Source organism: Varroa jacobsoni, unplaced genomic scaffold, assembly GCF_002532875.2.
Source record: "Varroa jacobsoni isolate VJ856 unplaced genomic scaffold, vjacob_1.0 scaffold_431, whole genome shotgun sequence".
Lineage (NCBI taxonomy): Eukaryota > Metazoa > Arthropoda > Arachnida > Mesostigmata > Varroidae > Varroa > Varroa jacobsoni.
The window spans coordinates 435,685-454,191 of NW_019213333.1; the positions used below are offsets into that span (position 1 = coordinate 435,685).

The following is an 18,507-nucleotide window of genomic DNA, read 5'->3' on the forward strand; positions in this document are numbered from 1 at the left end:
CTAGGGCAACCGCGTGCCCACCAAAATGCACGTTACACAACCAATTTTTACATCCGATATACAAATATTTACTTTTGAGGGTCACACTAGACCATATTTATGGTCGCTAGTTCGATCCCCTTGAAGCGATACGTCTTTTTAAATATAGCTTGCAATGGAATTGACATTACATACACTTATCTATTTTCAAGTAAATACCTTTGGCTGGACGCAGTGCCTTGATTCTCGACTATATAAGTTTGTTCCTTTCATAAAATTATTCCATGTTTGTAATTATCAGTGTTGCATTTCAGTTGAGGTCTGAGTTTCGCTCACTGAGAAGATCGTAGTGTAATATCTAATGATCCACCTCCAAAACTAACTATCTATCTATATCCATGAAGATATAATTAAAGCTCTTATATTTTAATAGTCCAGAACTCATCATTTATCTATGCTTTCTGTTCATCTATACAATATACTTGCATGAAAGGCGCGATGAAGTCTATCAGAAACCTCAGAAAGGCGATTCAAGATCAGCACATTACTCATTAATTGCCAATGTCAGAACAAAGCAAGAATTACGTTTGGCTAATAAAACACATATCGTATTTAAGAAAAAAAAAAGATTGTTTTTTTTTTGTTGAATCTTTCTTTGTTCAGTAAATGATTATGGACCAAAAAAGACGCCTCTATAGAATCATTTAATGTTTATCCATTCTTCGTTGCTACAATACCTATTGGCTGTTGAAAATTATTAGCATTTCAGCGATAACTAGAGCACTTAATGAGACCTTTTTTTTTTTTACTAGATTATTTTAACTCAGCAGAAGCGGCAAATTTCGTAACGAATTTTCACATTAAAAAATTACTTTTTACTTTGCCTCGTTTGCTTCAAAGCGTTGCATATATAGCTAAACCATAAGGGAGAAAAACGATATGATCTTATGCGATAATAAAACCTTGTTATATCGGGACAATTACAAAAAAAAAAAAAAAAAAAGAACTTCTCGACCGCTTGACACACGCTACAGAAACTATTGAAAAAGTTGTTACTTTTAAAAAGTGTTTGTGCGTATGTTTCTAGCAGCCTTCTAAAGGCATTTGTGTGTACTGCAGGTGATAGGCGCTCCGCTGGTGTTGGACTGTTAGCTTCAGTAAAAGCGGTGTTCTCACCTCTTGAAAGCTTCGGAAAGACCCAGGAAAAATAAAGACTAGACCTGCATCGGTTTTCCACGACCTCCTTCACCATCTTCGAAGCTGGGACACCAGTGAATTTAATTGAAAACTCCTTGCGGTCATGTTGTTTTTAATACTTCGATCGCTCTCAGCGACGCTTTTGATTATAAGCTAATTTTTCGTTGTCACTTTGCTAGTCCGCCTCTGCTGTCACAACTTCAGTGTTCGTGATGACCGCGTTTGTTAGTTGCTATGTGCATTTGTTGGTGGTCCATTGATCCAAATCCAAGGAGAAAATTGAAAATTGTGTAGAGCTTTTTCTATTGCTCCGTAGAGCACTCTTCAGAATATGTTTTTTTTTTGTTGATTATTAAATATATTTAAAAACTTTTTCTCACAGCTAACTAATTTCGATTAGCTACGTTACGCCATCATATCCTATTATGTAGTACTAACTATCCGGCTGAAGGTGTATTTTTGCATTGGCTGGTAAGACGGGGTCCTATAGTGCGTATAGCAAGCATACCTCTGTATTAACAAACACGTAATGCTACACACATTGAAACAACACCGCCTAAGCCTATAAGTACACCAGAAAGAGGCAGCATTAATTGTTTTCATAGATAATTGCAAAGTCAATATTAAGGTCTATGGATTCGCTAACTAGGACTGAGACAGGCACTTACTATTTTAAACGTTTATTTTCTCATTCATTGACGTTCCCTATATTTTAATAGTTGTTTCTAACTTTATAGATATAAATAATAGACCAGTAATAGAGCATAAGTGTTAATTCTAAGCACACTTACATTTTATTAAAAACGAGCTCTTTGTAAATAAAAAATGAGATTTTATCTAATTTGCTATGGTACGGTTGCGCTATATTTAGCGCTCACGACCATCCTATCGCCACATTCGTACATCAACTAAATGGAAGTGCCGCACCCGGGGGCTTCAAGCCGTAGGTCATTGGCGAAAACTAACCCGCCTGAATAGTCCACACAGAGATAAATAAGGTAAGCGTAAGAACGCTTGACGAGTTTATGTTTTTGCTATAGTACAACGTAAATAAATCAAGCAAGCACTACTATATTTGAATGGTTTGAAAGATCGATCATTTCTTCCGGCTGCTTCCTCGCCTTGAAAACGAGGAATTACATCAGCTTTACACGTCAACTAGGACAACCCAAAAACCAGATGATGCATCACACTACAATGAAGCCCATTTCCCGGCTGAAGTCGTATTGGCAGAGCTCGAAAATGTTAGATACGACAAGGCATGCTTTTCGTTTCTAATGGCTCTAAATACAACTGCGACCTTTGCAAAGTTACCGGGTGCTGAAATTAGGCTCCTACATTTTCTAATTTGTTTACGCTCTTTTACTGAAGTAAATTGCAGTCAAATACTGGGTTCCGCCACGTCCACTTGTCCACAGTGTCAATTAGATAGGTACTAATCGATACCCCTACTGGCGGGTAGGAAAGCCATAATAAATTGTTCGTCATATACATTATGGAAGATGTCAATCTGACGCTGTTAATTGGAATTGGTGCTTTCGGGTCTATACTACTCACAGAACAGGCATTTTATTTTCTTTCTTAAATAAAAAAATAAAGTCATCGTTTGAAAAAAAATTTTCGTCTGTCCTATCTAATCTATACTTACATGTATTAAAATGAAACCATCGGCAACACTTGCGCTGCAAATCGGCACGCAAAATGCTTGTGGTCTGTATCTGGCTTTATCTTCCTCTGTGAGATAACACCTGGACAATAATTTTAAAAGTTTGTGTTTGAAATCGCCATCCAGTATAGTAGAACGAACGGGCTGTTGAACAGAAGGCTTCTCTTCAAAGTAAATGCTTATTTAATCTCTGAAATTTTATATGGCATATTTTGTACTCACTATACAATATGTCGCGTATTGTACATAGTTGCACGCACCTCTATACATGCCTTTTTTTTTATTATTTCTGCGCAAATACAATATTGAAAGCAAATGTCGTTTTCATCAAGCTTTATTTCCTTGTATAGCGGACCTAAAAGCATCTTGTATGAAGTAGCATGCTGTTGCGCATATGCTAATTCGCAATGATCTCAATGAAGGCTGTTTGAAGTGTCCAATCTGACCGTCTTTTGATGGCTGTTCCTTTTGATGCTCCTGTTATTCTGGAAGTTTCCTACGTACTTCGTAGCTGATTCAACCGTGCCCAGTAGCGTCGTTGTCTGTGCATTCGGCAAAAATTCTATCAAATTGTTGGTCTTGAGAGATGTAGATCTCAAGGTTAACTGTTTTACTCAGGAGACTTAAGGCTGTCTTACATATCGGCAATTTACTTTAAACCGAAACCATTCATTTCAGCCGTATTTGTCCGAATCCTTACTAGTCAACACGAACTGATTAAAGGGAGGAGCGTTCGTAAATTATCAGGGAAAACGTTGTGAGTTGTCTACTTATAAGTATACTCATAAATTTCTATACAAAATTCATTTCAACACATTATAGCGTTTTAATTATGGACTATCCGCCTGCGCTCTTGCTTGACATGTTTCTTAATAGGTTGTTTTCCTTTATACGTTATGTTTCAATATTTATCTCAATTTAGCGGCTGTTTCACAACTTCATGAGCTCTCTTACAACGGAATACCATTCTAGCTTTACTTGTTACTATACATTTCATTTTGGACGACTGTTTTTCTCAGATAGCGTTCCGCCAACTCCTCAGCTATGCACATGCGTGTATCCTGTACCTTCAAAACGGTAATTGGATTGGCAGTTTTCCCACTTAGTCTTGCTCAAGATGCCCCATTGTCAGATTATTGCGAAAACCTTGTGCCTTGTAATATCGTCCTACCTATGCCTGAAATACACATTACAAACAGGATTGAAGAAAACATTCCCATCTGAAAAACCTGTTTGATGGTTAGTGTTCGAGTTGCATTTTGTACCCTATCGCACAGCAAGCATATATCGCTTCTAGTCATATACGATACGATATAGTACGTTTTTCAAATGTCTTGAAATCCATCAGAGCTGTTCTCATATCCGGATTTCTTAGAGGACTGCATGCACCTTCGATACGAACCAAAACTCCAAAAAAGTATCCTATTTTCAGCGTTAGCCTGATAGGTATCACTCGTGAAATTCAAAAAGGTTGTTTTTCGCCGATCGAGCTTGCATGACATGTTTCATGTGACGGTGTGGTTGACCTCTACCACGTTTACTAATTTCTTTAAAAATATTCTATTCAGGACATTGTCTTGAGAATCGTGCGATTGGAACCTAGCATAAAACTGTTTCGGCCGGATTTCAATAACAGTACAGCCCCAGCGACGTTGGCCATAACTAGGGGTTTAGCTCTTTTCGTGAATTAGCGTCTCTGGTTTTTCCTAGTAACGGAAGTGCTTGATACTTATTTAGCTGAACTGTACTAATACAATTTGCAAATGATTCGGTTCACAATCAAACCGCCATTGCACCCGAAGCAATTATGACCTTCTTATTCTGATGATATACCTTCACTGAGGTTGTCAGCATTTTATCGAAGACGTCTCATAAAACCCAACGCAATACCACAGACGCCAATGCAAGTGGACTCTTCAAGTTCTCGCCTTTTGCATTTTTAAACCTCTTCTATTCACCCGGAAAGAACAAGCTCGTCGATATTACCGATACACGTACTTCTAATTTTTCTTTTAGAGTTCTTGCAAATTTCATTACTTCCATAATTTAAAGTTCGAAGTTGCTAGGAGTTCAAACTTCATCGATCGGATGCCGCGATATTCATCAGATTTGTAGGTAGAAATCGGGAGTGGGCGCTGCGGGCAGCATCCTGGACCTAATAGCTGCTTGTGCTTTCGACTGTACTCGAAGCGTTCTGCCGTTTACGAAGCCCACTCCCGATTACTTTACCACTTTTTCACCAATTAACAAATAGTTTTCTGTTCTACTGTGGCCCGATGCTTCATATTGGACAGTGTGGTCAAATGTTGTGATGACGTCTTTAATAGCTAGTCGAAAGTTCTCCGTGATTTCATTACTCGTTGTTACTATGTCCAACTTAGATCTGCGAAGTGTGAACAGAATTTCGCCTAAATGAAAAGGTAAGGCTATTCATGATCTTAGGTTGATATCTGTCCTTTTCGTCAGCCTCTCTACTATCCTATTTTCCATGCTGTATGCTAGTTCGTTCAAATTATCGGCAGTTATCGATGGTTTAAAGCATCGCCTTTGTACTAATTAGCTAAGGCCCCAGTTCCACTCTCGACACGCAGATAAACTTCATAACCTCTGGGTTGAGCTGGGCTTCCTTACCGTTTACCTAGACGAAAGTCAAGGCCCGTGACGAACACCCACCATCCACTGTTCTCCTGTCTACATACGCAGTGTAGCTTAAAATATGAGAATGGACATCTTTCCATGCATAGTGTTATTAAAGCCTTAGGATGCTTGCGGATCTCTCTCTGATTAGTCGTAGATTTTTCTTCCAAGCTCCAGCTACAGTTCCAATGGATTATTAGACACCTTGACTGGGTACCGTTGCGACCTATCTAGACCCGTAGCGTGATTAAGCAGATCAATTAACAGAAAAATCTTTATGGTATTTTTCGTCCTGCACCAAATTTAATTTTACCTTCATTCAAATCGGTCGGTTCTTACCGGCTCTTGCCCCATATTGGCCTGGAATGTATCGACCGGTTTTCCTCAAAAACCTGATTAAAGCCTTTTATGCCATCATCATAGCAATGACGTATTTATCAATATCTATTTAGTTATAGGTAAAGAGGGAGCTGATGCCTAAGAAATATTAGCGTGTTTGGTGGTCGAGGACCACTAACCGAATGATATTAGCCTATAATTTCTAACATCTAATGACTCGTTAGTTCAACTGTTACTATATGCATCGGTCTTTAAGTTACTATTGCACGTGTGTGAAAATTATCCATGAAGGCGCTAGCCAGTGCAATAAAATGCTCGTTAATTCAAAGGATTTTATTATTAAGGGGAAGGTATTGCAATTTAACAAATGGACATTGACGTAAGTTAGTTTACAATGTGCCACGTTTGTATAATTCAAAACGCAGTAAGTGCGCTATGACCCGTCTCACAGCGGGTAAATGTACAAAAGTTCGATTGTGTATTACAGGTTATTAACTCTGACACTCCTTCGTAAACATATGGGCGTATAGGTAAACTCGGGCCAATTACGACGGATCCTGTAGTTGTTCTTTTTTTGTTCTTACTATCTCGAATAAGGTAGCGATGCTAAACTGTTGTAGACAACGGCTTCGCGTTAAACGGCTGGCTACTATTAAGCCATACTTTTCAATTCTATTAAAACCGAAAATAATTGTCAACCCATACCATATACCCCTAGATAATGAACATGATATTATTTCATGTAGGCGGATTCCAGGAACTTCGGGCTTTTACGGCGTTTGAACGTTGCAAAGGTTTGCGATTGCGATGCAACGATTTGCTATTTTATATATAAACTAGTTAATAATTCATTGTAATAGTGGGTTTGAATACAGTGGAATATGTGGACGGTTATACAAGACAAGAACTCATAGCCGCGCGCAACAATATGCCTGTACATTACCGTGGTCATTTAGATACGTGTGCGCTCATTTTACGTGACTGTTCTGTTCCGCATAAACATTGGATTGCTCTCGATATTTATTGATGTCAAGAAAGATGGTCATTCAGACATTTACTGTTCCTTCTTTCTGCGCTATCGACTGACTTCGTGGAATATCATTCAATAGCTGATTGACGCTATTGGACATTGTTATCCACCCATTCCACCCCGGCTGCAAAATGATGCATTCACACCCATTTATCCACCCCTCTTCCTTGCTGACATCCGTCAAGTGGGTCCTCCACCCACCTGCAAACTGAGATATCTTTGCCTTGGGGGCGCAGAAGCACTAGCGGTTCCAGCGGTGGCCACTTAGTCGATATGTAGCAACAGGTCGAGTCTGGCGATCATGGCTACCGTCACTTACCAGCATTATTGAGACTGTCGCCTCCTATTTCTCATCCTTCTTCTTCAGCGGCACAGTTACGGTTCAAGCGTTCGATTTCTAATATGCATTTTCTGCCATAGAGAATGGAGTGTCGATTTGTTCCTTTTCCCGCCCATCCACCTCACACAGAGACAGTGTCTCCCGATACGCCATTTTCGCTCGTTTTCGGCGGTGCCAGCACGAACCTAGACAAGCTTGCAACCGAACCCCTCAAACCTACAAGAAATGGTAGCCCGAATGCGGATGGAGCGGAATAGGGTGGCATTTAGGGGAGAGGGCAAATAGGGAGAGGGAAGCACATGGAATCAAATGCAAAGGACGGTCGGCGGAGATCTCTAGGCGGTCCGCGTGGTGGACGCGAGCTCAGCAGGACGAAAGGGTTTGGGCCAAGCTGAAGCCGGCAAAGACAGGATTTCAGATTGCAAAGCTACGGCAGAGTTGTTATTTCGCCGTCGCGATGCTTTGTGGCCAATCGTGCAAAAATTGATGTTGGTGTAGCACCGTGTCAAAGTTATTGAAGTACGAAGATACAGGAACGGCATCAGGATGAAGAAGGCCGTATAAGCGAATATATGTTATAAGTTTGTAAAAAGATACACATATGAGACCATCGCTTCTAGGTTGTAGAGGGCCAGTGTATTAGCGTACAGCAGCATTGGCTATATAACGAGTATCGGAACATTATGTAATCGGAAAACGTTTTAACGGTCAGTCAGCTGGAAACGAACAGCGATTCTTCAATGCTTTCTTGAGAAATTGTGTGTGTTTTTTTTATTGGCTATAGTCGTATGTGAATGGGGCAAAGGCAACTTCCACGTCAAAACATGCCCGGATGCTTACGGAAATCAATTTCCAGTTGCGAGTGCATTGATCAAATGACTGTGTTCGAGTGTGAGTGAGTGAGTGAGTGAGTGATCGTGCTTGTCCTAAGCGTTAAGTGTCGCAGTGAGATCGCGGTGTCTTGTGGGGCATTTGGGGTGACTGTGCTGTTGGATTAAAAAATGCGACCCCTTGCCACTAGGAGCATGTGGATGGCGATGACGGTAACCAGCATCTCTTCTAACAGAGTAACACCAACAACTGGCGGAAGATATGATAAACTGAATCAACGACTGCAAACCTTATCGTTAGTGGAGAAGAACTGTGGTAAAAATCGCCTACATTGAAAGTGCATCAGAGTCCACTCTAGACTCGAACTGCAATAGAAGCAGGCTGTAGAGATCCAATAGGCCATTAACTTCTACAAGGGCCGCCTTACATGCTCAGACTCTACTGTTAAAGGTATAAGTGTATCACTGCATGTGTAGCTATATAGCACATGTTAATCCGCTATGAACTACAACAATAGAAATATGATCGCGTATTGACATTTTTGCCTATATTGGAAGCTTGTATATCTGTAGGCCTACTTTAAAACAAGACCATGTTAGCTTGTTTTACCAAGCGTTTCGGAAGTCAGTGTCACCATTTAAGGGTTTTATAAGGCGAAGCAGATGAGAGCACAGGAAGCTGACACTTGCTACACAGCTAAGACCTGAGGTTACTGAATACATCATTTGGCTGATATCGCTTCGAGGGTTACGTTATTGGGTGAGAACTAATGTCTCGCTTGACAAAAAATCAATCTAAAAAATCTCCTGCTTGCTCCCTGTTTCGACCCACTTCACCCTTATCAGTTTTTATAATATTATTATTATTATTATTCAACTATTATTACTAGTTAGTTGAACTAGAACTGGATTTACCAAATAGGGTTTAAGTCATCGATATATAAAGCTGGGGTTCAGTCAATCAGCCTAGTTGCGATCGCCCCGGGCCATTTGCCTTTTTATAATGAGGAATGATATGTCTCGTCTATAAGACTCCTCTTGACTTGTCTAAATATGTCTTAGTACGAATTTATTGTAGTGAGATAGTGTTTACCGCTGGAAAATACCTGATATCTTCTAAACCATGCGTCAATTTTTTTCTGTTCTATAGGAAGCGTAAGGTTTTGTTTGGGCCAATATTTGGAGGACTTATTGTGATATTGATATAAAACTTTTTCTTTTTATTAATTTAGCCCTCAAGTTCTGCCTTTCCAAGGAATTGCTAGTTATTAAAAAAAAAAGGTAAGAAGTATACTTCACAAGGAAGAAGTAAATTTCTTCACTTTTTTAACCGAATCAGTAGTTTCTCCAAAATGACACACTTCCCAATGTGACATGGGTCAAAATAAGTACTTTAGATAATTCCAACCTTCAGCAGTAAAATAGCACCGATGTTTATGGTCTTGTTGGAAAAAAACTTCGTTTACTGAGACTAATCATCCTTCCAGGGAATGACGTCGACTACTGAAGCATTCCGCATTAAAAGTCGTAAATACTATGACCGTATGTCTTTAAAGTGGATCAAAGACGATCCAGCTCGAGTCGGGGAGGAGAGCGCTAATATCATACGAACTTTTTTTTCGCTAGTAAGTATGATAGTAACTTAATCAAAATCGCGATTAGGTCTCTGGCATATTTATTGTGGAAGCATTCATTAACGATTTCGAGTAAGAGTTACTTTTGCAGGGATACCTGAAAGTCGCAATATGCAAAAGTGTCCCGATTTCTTTTATTACTCTTTTGGCTACCTTTTATCTGTCACTTTAGAATACAGGCTCTACATGATGCACGCAGTTCTTGCACGCAGGTATTGTTTAAGTGGCAGACCTTGCGTCGTTTGCATGGGGACCTTTGCGGCTTCAAAGATACATCGACCCGTTTTATTGAACGAGATCGACATCAAATTCCTATTACCATAAATATTTGCTTTTATTTGAAGAAGACACACGCAACCATTTCGGCTTTCTGGACTAAAAATAACAATGGAAAAGGCACAATTATCTTGGTTAGTAAACAGTGGATATCTTTCAGAGTTCCAACAGTCTACCATATCAAATATTCCAATGTTTGTATATATGCATATTCGAACTTTTACGATGGTAGAGCAGTCTTATGTATGTATTAGTCAAGAATTATTTTATCCTTTTGGGATTTATTAACCGTTTTCGTTCAATAAAGAGTTTTTCATTGTAATTTGGCAAAGTTGACTAAGGGCATCTGAGATATATTGCACCCATTTTTATATATAGCGTCAAAGCTGTTAAGTTTGTTTGCAGATTACATACATATATCTAAAGCACCTTTCGGAAGAGTTAAGTTTGGAATTATTGCTGCCTAAACTTGTATGGTGGCGTAGACATATTTATATAGTAGTTTTACGCTATTTTTACTGTGTACTGTTTGCTGAAAAATGGTTTATTCACAATACATTACGAAGCTATGCAATGCAAAGAATCATTATGGTTCGTTCCTACTCCATCGGCATTTGTAACATTGAAATTTACGCTGACTGTTTCTATGGGTTTATTTCTGTCGTTAATAGAATTCGTGTAAGAATGACAAGAAGGTGGTCCTATTCGACCTATTCATTAAACAGGCAGTCTTAGCTTGGCCAAAGGAGTGCATTTTTATTAATGAAATCCGCGTACTACGAGCAGATAATTATTGGCCGAATCAGTATTGGTATCACGGGCAAACGACCTCTACGTTCAACCGATAGGAATCGTTCTGTTTGATCTTGATATGACTAGATTAGCTTCCGGTTCTTCCTGCTACTTTTATATGCCGATCAGAATCCTCGGACAATGTAATGCGGCTGATTGTATCCGTGGGAGAAATCACGGTAAGCTGCTAACGTGCTGCGATAACAAGCACATGCCGGACCTACTTAGCTGAATTTAGTTGATTAGGGAAGCGTGCTTACAAAACCTTGAACGTCGGGCTGCTTAAGGGAGGGAAATATATATTTTGGTATACGAATGTAAGCTAGCAGGATGGGCTCAAACTAAGCGTCCGTATAACAATGGGAGCCAACGAAGAATATGCCTTTAGTATGTAAACGTGAAAACAGCTTAATCACGGAAGATCTTGCCTGTAAAGTAGACATTATTTACCATAGCAGTGAACCATGGCAAAAAACATAGGCCGTGACGTCACTTGCGACGCATAACTGTCACACTGCCATACTCGAGGTTAGGTCGAGAGCGTTCTATATAAGTTTTTCATCCCGATACAAAGCTGCCCTGAAGAGTATTAAGAATCATCGCTTCGCAGAATATGTATGATCGAGTGCTTTCTTTTTAGTGCATTATTGATGTAATATTTCTGAAAATGCCCAATTGTGTCACACGTATGATTAGAAGGGGATTTTAATCGGGATATTTTTTGGGCAGAAGGACAAGATTTTGCGGTTGTTCGCCCATAAATTGTCAGTTTAGACATTTAGACTCTTGTTTTATCATTCGCACTGAAAAACATACGACCCCTATATTGGTCTCATGGAAAGACCCAATTAGCACAGTGATATAACTGTTTGTGTCTAATTTAATGAAACCGAATCCTGGGAAACCAGGCACAATAAGACGGGTTTAAGGAAAAACGTACGTGTCTATGGTAGTTCAAAATCCTTATGGTTGAATTGTACTTGATACTAGAAAACGAGTAATACAAATTTTTATGCGTCTTGTATCTTTTTAAAAGGTCTTTGAAAGATAACATTTTGAAGAACAACAGCTTGCTTCGTTCCAGAAGCTTAATGGAACGTTTTTTGGACCGAAAATAGAAATCTATATTGTTTAAATCTACGAATTTTTTTATGTATAACTAAGTGTGTCAGGCCTACATAGAATGATATATATTCTAGACGGTTCGATTGTGATCTGGCCTTGCACTGTGATACCTGCGTATATAAAGTAGTCCTGATACCCAGTAGTATTAAATCTACCTAGATCTGTTCTGGGGACACTGAAATTCAGATATTTCACATAATAAATTTACAATGTGCTCTATACTAAATACGATCCTTATCCCTCATTTTATTGAGCTTATGCGACGACAATCAATATTCTTATTTCATGTTTAAAAACAACTGATAAACGTTATTTTCGAGTACAAAGTAAATTGATAAAGTTGACGAAAAACTAAGCGATTTTCAACTTCCAAAGGTTCTTAGGAAGTTCCAGAAATTTTGTTCTTATTGAACAAGTTTCATAAGTTCGTTTTCGTTAAAGAAATTGATCTTTTAGTTTGGGGTTTGGGGGCTTCGAAGGTAATGTGCAATTATTCAGACCAGTTGCACTTAAAACCCTACTAAGCAGACGAGAGCTTCCAATTGATCTTTAGTAACCGTTCTCGACGTTCACTTGGTGCATCCGTTTATTTAGGGTAGCGGAAAATACGCTGGTCTTCGAACTTCAACAAATAGGTCTCCGGCTAGGGGGTACGGATGTAGCGATTTCAGCTTGACACGCAGCCTTCACAAAAAAGAAAAAATCAACTGGGGTTCAAGGTAAGTAGTTATCGATCATTTTGGCCGGATGTCTGTCTAGCAGTCTTATTTTTTGCTATCTATTTTGTTAGCCATTTATAAATATGCTTATTCTATTTTTACTATTGTGTACTTCTACCGAATACAGCAACATAATACCTGGTTGCAGGATGACTATGCATTCCAGTACTAATCAATCTAAGTGGTATAAGCGCGGCATTACTTTCGCTGTTTTTTCTTTTCAATTTTCAAGCCGCTAAAATAAACTAAGAGTATTCTTAGGGGCTATGATGCGCTGATCAGTCAGTGATGACAACGAAGAGGCAAAGATCGAGAACCGCGGTGTAGCTTAGAACCGGCTTGCAGCTTTCGAATAGGCCGAGGATCGAAGTAGTTCTGGATATGGTATAGAATGTTGCGATAAATATCGACACCGGTGTTTTGCTTGCCATCTTCTTCGAAATACGGGTTTCGACTATAGATACTGATTTTATAACTCCGGCATCGCCCCGTCAGCGATATATCCTGCATGCGTCTTTGCAGAAGAGCAGATCACCTTAACCAATTTAAGGTATCTTCATTTCCAATTGACCGAAATGTTGTGTGCATGGAGCTGTTCTTTCCTTATGAGGAAAAGTTAATGGCCTTTAAGCATACTGCATATCCTTTAATTAGAGCACCTGCGTTTCGGGGCAGGTCACTGCTTTACATTACTCTTTTCCTCATCGAAAAGACACCAACAATCAAAGGAACAAGAACAACATAACAACTTTGCCTCTTGACCTCTGATAGCAGTCGGCTTGGGGTAACCATACACCTTTGCTAGAAAACAAAGTAAATTTGACTATCAAGCGCTTGCCGTTTTGATATTTTCAATATCACACTAAGACATCTAGAATTAGATACCCACAATAGAGTACGTAACAGTACAAAAAACAATGTGCGCACTAGGGAACATCAGGCATGGCACAAGAATTATGAGTGACCACCGCAGTTTCCACCGGAAATGCTGTACAAAGCAATGATACTGATTGGAAAAGGCAAACAATTACATTTCCGCTGAAAAACGCTTAATCGACACAAGCCGATTTTAGCTCTGCTATGGTGTGATGCGACGGGAACATGTCATCAGTGAATTTAGAAGGTGCGCGTAATTGCAAAGCTGAAGGCGTGCTCTCATAACGTTAGTGGAGCAGATCTCTTGAGTGGATGAAAAGGATCTATCCCGCGCAGGATTCGACTTGAGAGAGAAGGTGCAATTTTTTTTACCCTTACTTTTTTCCCGAACGAATCGTTTTGACCCGGCCTCTAAGAGCACTGTCGGCTAACCATGACCCATAAAAAAACAAGCCCTAATTCGTTTTAACGGAGACTTGCTTTGATACAGAAATGGCGACGTTGCCGATGTTTCAAAGGAGTACCGAGGAAACACCTGTAAGGGAACAGTCCTGTAAAGTTGAACACAACGCTGCAGGCGAACCTTTTCTTAGACATGACATTCTTCTTAATCGACACAAATATAAAAAAAAAGCACGCATCAGTGCGCCCTTATATATATTTAATATAATTAAAATGAATTCCAGCTATGTGTGTTGGCTACGCTTGGCTAACTGCAAGACAACAGGCAAAATTTGTTGCGCACAAAAAGCCTTATCTATAGAAAATTCAATGTGAGTTAAGAATGATGATGTACACATACCATTTAATTAAGTGAATTTTCATACTTCGCTGGTAACAATACTTTTAGCAGCTCTAAATTAGTACATACTGTCTTAGTTCGTCACTTTTAATATTATTGTAATTGATCAATTAATGGGTGCTGATACGTTCGACACCTCTAGCCTTCATTCTGTTTGTTACTAATTAGCAACACATTGAGGCTTTGGGATTCGCTTCGTTGAGCTAGCCAATGAATAGGGAAACAAAAATAATTTTTTTATTATTATCGTATACCTAATCAATAATACTATTTTCCCTTTCATACATCGGTCCATCCAGGTCAATGCAACATGAATTGTTTTTCTAGTGTTTGAGGCGAGTCGATTTACTATATGCGACTCAGCACCTATAGAGTAGATGGCTATGAAAGCACCACATATAATCGCCCCATTGGTTTGGGTGAGGCATCGTAGGGGATATGTGGACCCCACCAAGACGTTAAAATGACTAATACCCAGTTGTAAAGAAGGCATGATTATTTGGATCACTGTGTCGCACACAATTACTTTCGAAGGCGCGATCAGATGTTAGATCTGCGGAAGGGTTCAAATGCGTTTTTAGCGATAAGGCCCAAAACGCGGCGCAAGAGACAATCGTTCATTGAACGGTGCACTCAAATGGGAAAAACTTTTGCAGGCTGTTTGTTATAATGAACATACTTTTATGCGCTACTTCTGGCAGCAGACGAAGGCCAGTTTTTCTTAAACTAAATGACAAATTCGTTATAGCGATTCGTTATAACAACAGCGCGTCCTAAACGAGGCTTAGATCTACAAGGCTCGAGAAGCCAGTTTTGATAACCTGAATTTTCAATATAAAAGTTGACGGCCGTAGAGAGAAGAACATTAATTGTAATAATAATAGAAAGACAAGCTCTAACGTTTTACGGATTTTTGCGCCTTCTAAACCTTTTTTTTTGCCGTTCCAACGCCTCGTATTTTTTAGACCTTTGACGTGCTATCAGCCCAAAATTGAATTCTATTGGAATTTTTGTATGTAGCGTACTTGAGCGACGCTTCAATGAGTTAACTTGTGTTGCTTGACGCACGGTAGCCATTAAAAGGTTATTTATGGATTAAAAAAGGCATACTTAAAACTGACTAGCGAATGGCTTAGGTCCCGAGCCGAAGCTCTACGCCGCACTGTACGGTGGCCATCTTGAACGGAAGTGACACTTCTAGCACATGCCGAAATGTGGCTGCTTTTGTTTAGATACAGTCTTAGAAATAGGGCGTAAGAAAAATTATTATTATCTAAAAAGCGCCATTCTGTATATAATCAGGCGGTGCCGATTACTACAAATACGGACGAGATGCACATGCAATAGTAGGCCTTACCCTTAGCAATGTATATATTTGCTGCACGAATAGGTCGCTGTACTATTAATAAGCACCCTATCTCTGCTTGCATTACGGTCTCTACCTTCCGAACGCATCCAGAAAGCCGGCAAATCGAAGGGCATCGTGCACGGCCACTGCTATGGCACGTTCGACCGTCTCATAGGTCTATCTATGGTGTATCTGTCCAAGCGATCAGATACAATGGGCTATAACGTGCCCAAAAATTAAGAACTAGTTAAGACGTGACCAGTATTTGTTAGCGTTCGTTCACTAGTGAATATCAAAGTCCAGCAAAGTCATAATAGAACGGCAAGTGCCCTTGTCGAGGCTGAGAATATATTGTCGCTTCGTGCCTATGGCGTCGCCGCGATGGAAATTTACTGGCATACTATTTGATCAGAAGCGTATTATACTGATAAACTAAAAGCAGATTAAAATGGCTAGTATAATTTAGTATAATAGCGACTGAAACACAGAGCGATTACCGCAAGTCATCGTTGAACGGTCGGAGGGTGCATACGCTTTGGTCGGTTGCTGCGCCATTCATATCAGTTATGTAGTTATTTTTATCTGACATATAACGCTAATTAATAATGCAAGGTCTGTAAAGCTGTTGAGAAGAGAATTCCATTGTAAGCTGAAGTATTTTAGGTGGTCGGTCTGTTTCTGGACCCTTAGATATATTGTAATGGCGATGTGGGTGCACATATTAGTCGTTCCCCGTTGCATATAAAGGTAAATACCTTTTGGCCTGAACTGCATTGATTAGGGAAAAAGTTGTATTCGCCCAGAATCACATACATATACACAAATACACTGATTAGTACCATGATGACCAGTTTCTGTCAACAATGACCTTCGAGGTTTATTAATAATGACAGTTTGGCCTATTACTGAACTGATGAATAGTCAAGACACTTTCGACTGAAGCTAGATATGTATAACAGAGACGAAGTTCATTAGATAGCATGTGTAAAGATCTGATATGTTGGTGCTATCTTCACTATTTTGGCCCTCTTTGGTAGTGAGGTTAGGTGACTGATACGTGGGTTCGCTACTATGGCTGTGAGAACTCCCATTGGATGGTTAGGCAGCGATTTCGGGTAAATAAATCCATATCAGTGTATGTATATATATGTTTTCTAATCGGTAATAATATCTACTATAAATATGTATTTCATACAAGTATAAGCCTCTGGACAGGCGTTCTAATCTGACCTAATGGACGCGTTTAATAAGACACTACAAACTTGTTGTAGCATCATTTGGAGGCAGTGGGGTACAGCGTAGCTAAAAATATCTTTCGTCGTGTCGGGTACTGACACTTGGAGCACTTTAAATCGTATTTAAACTGGCTTTCCGGATGTAACTCGAATGAACTCGGATGTAACCGCAAATAACTCGAAAGGACAACTCCGATTTTATTACGCATAGTCTCCTAACTACCCTATTAAGTTTGCTTCAACTCCCTAAATAATAAAAGATCTATTGCTCAAAACTGTGACAATATAGGGATTAGATTCGTTATCCATGATCTGTCCTCTAAAAGCAATACCCTTATTTCTAAAACGCAAAGGGAATATTGTATCGACTGATATTTCAGTGTTCATTTTATGTGAACTGTTCAATTTTGAAAAAATTATCTGGTAACTGTCAGTGACGTAGGCGAGCTGGAGCAGTTAACCTTCCCTTTGTAGAAATTTGGACGCCTTTAAGGTGAACAGGTAATACATTAGTTTGATTGAAATACGCTGCCAGAACATTAGGGTTTGCCTTATTTATTTATTATAACACTAAATACAGTGAGGGTCAAATATATGAAATATTGTGGACAGAATACCAAACGCGATAGGTGAAGCTTAATTCACGAAGTTCCAAAATGACAGTCTGAAATAAAGAATTATATCTGCAATTACTATAATTGTTTGCTCGAAATTTAAAAAAGGCAGCATATGCGGACGGAGAAGCTCGAATTTTAGGCAGGTTTTTCACTATGATAAAGCACAAGCCAGTGTTCCTCTCCAGAAATATCAGTAGTCTGCTTTCCCTTAAACCCTCTCAACCTTCGAGTTCGTTCGATTGGCCTTAATGGCTCTTTTCTATTAAGGAAAAGATACGCTAATTAAAAAATCAAAAATGCTCGAAACGAAGGTAAAAATTGACGATACCACTGAACCTAATACATGAACTCTGGATTAAATTAGTATGTGTTGATGAAGGGAAGCGAATGTGGAGGATAATAATCTGAAAAAATAGGTATCATTCTACTGATAATTGTATCAAAACTTTTTTTACTCGATTTTTTCCTGCATTCAATACTGGCCACATGAAAGATTAGCATACTCCGTCAGGTTTGAGTCTGGAACTACGGATGCCTATATCACGTTCATGTCTCACATTTTGGAAATTAGTGGAAAATTAAGCACAATATGAAGCTATAGAACGATTGCCTCGATTTCTTTGTCCAGACACTCAATAATATCAGGACCATATACCTGGTGCGAGCTAAGTACTCGAACTAGCTCAAGGGAACGAGTTTGTGAAATTGATATTGTTTGCCTGTCACAATAATTCAAGGGAATTATTATTATATTAAGGGGCCGTTGCAACTTCGACTAGTACAGCTTAAGGCTCGTACGCGATAGCAGAGCCTTCTTGACAGAAGTGAAACGTATGTGGATGAGAATTTCCTAATGTTATTACCCGCCGTGAGCAGGCCATGTAGCTTAAGGTTGTAGCCGAAGCGTAATTTGGTGACGGTGCCGGAAATGCGGCTTTCGTCTGTCCGAGACAAACGGTTGTGCAATTCTTATCGAAGCACAGCATCTCTGGCACCATACTGAGTATGACCCAGGAGCCAGAGACATGTAGTTCAGTTAATTATATTGGGGGTGAATTTGACTTC

The 18,507-nt window shown here is 39.4% G+C and overlaps 1 long non-coding RNA gene across 1 annotated transcript; it reads left to right on the forward strand.

The window, feature by feature from the left end:
- The first annotated feature begins 7,531 nt into the window (after positions 1-7,531).
- Positions 7,532-12,551, forward strand: LOC111260371 (uncharacterized). The gene is made up of 3 exons (XR_002680304.2): positions 7,532-8,469; positions 9,506-9,643; positions 12,440-12,551. It is a non-coding gene; the product is annotated as an uncharacterized LOC111260371 (long non-coding RNA).
- The last annotated feature ends 5,956 nt before the right edge of the window (positions 12,552-18,507 follow it).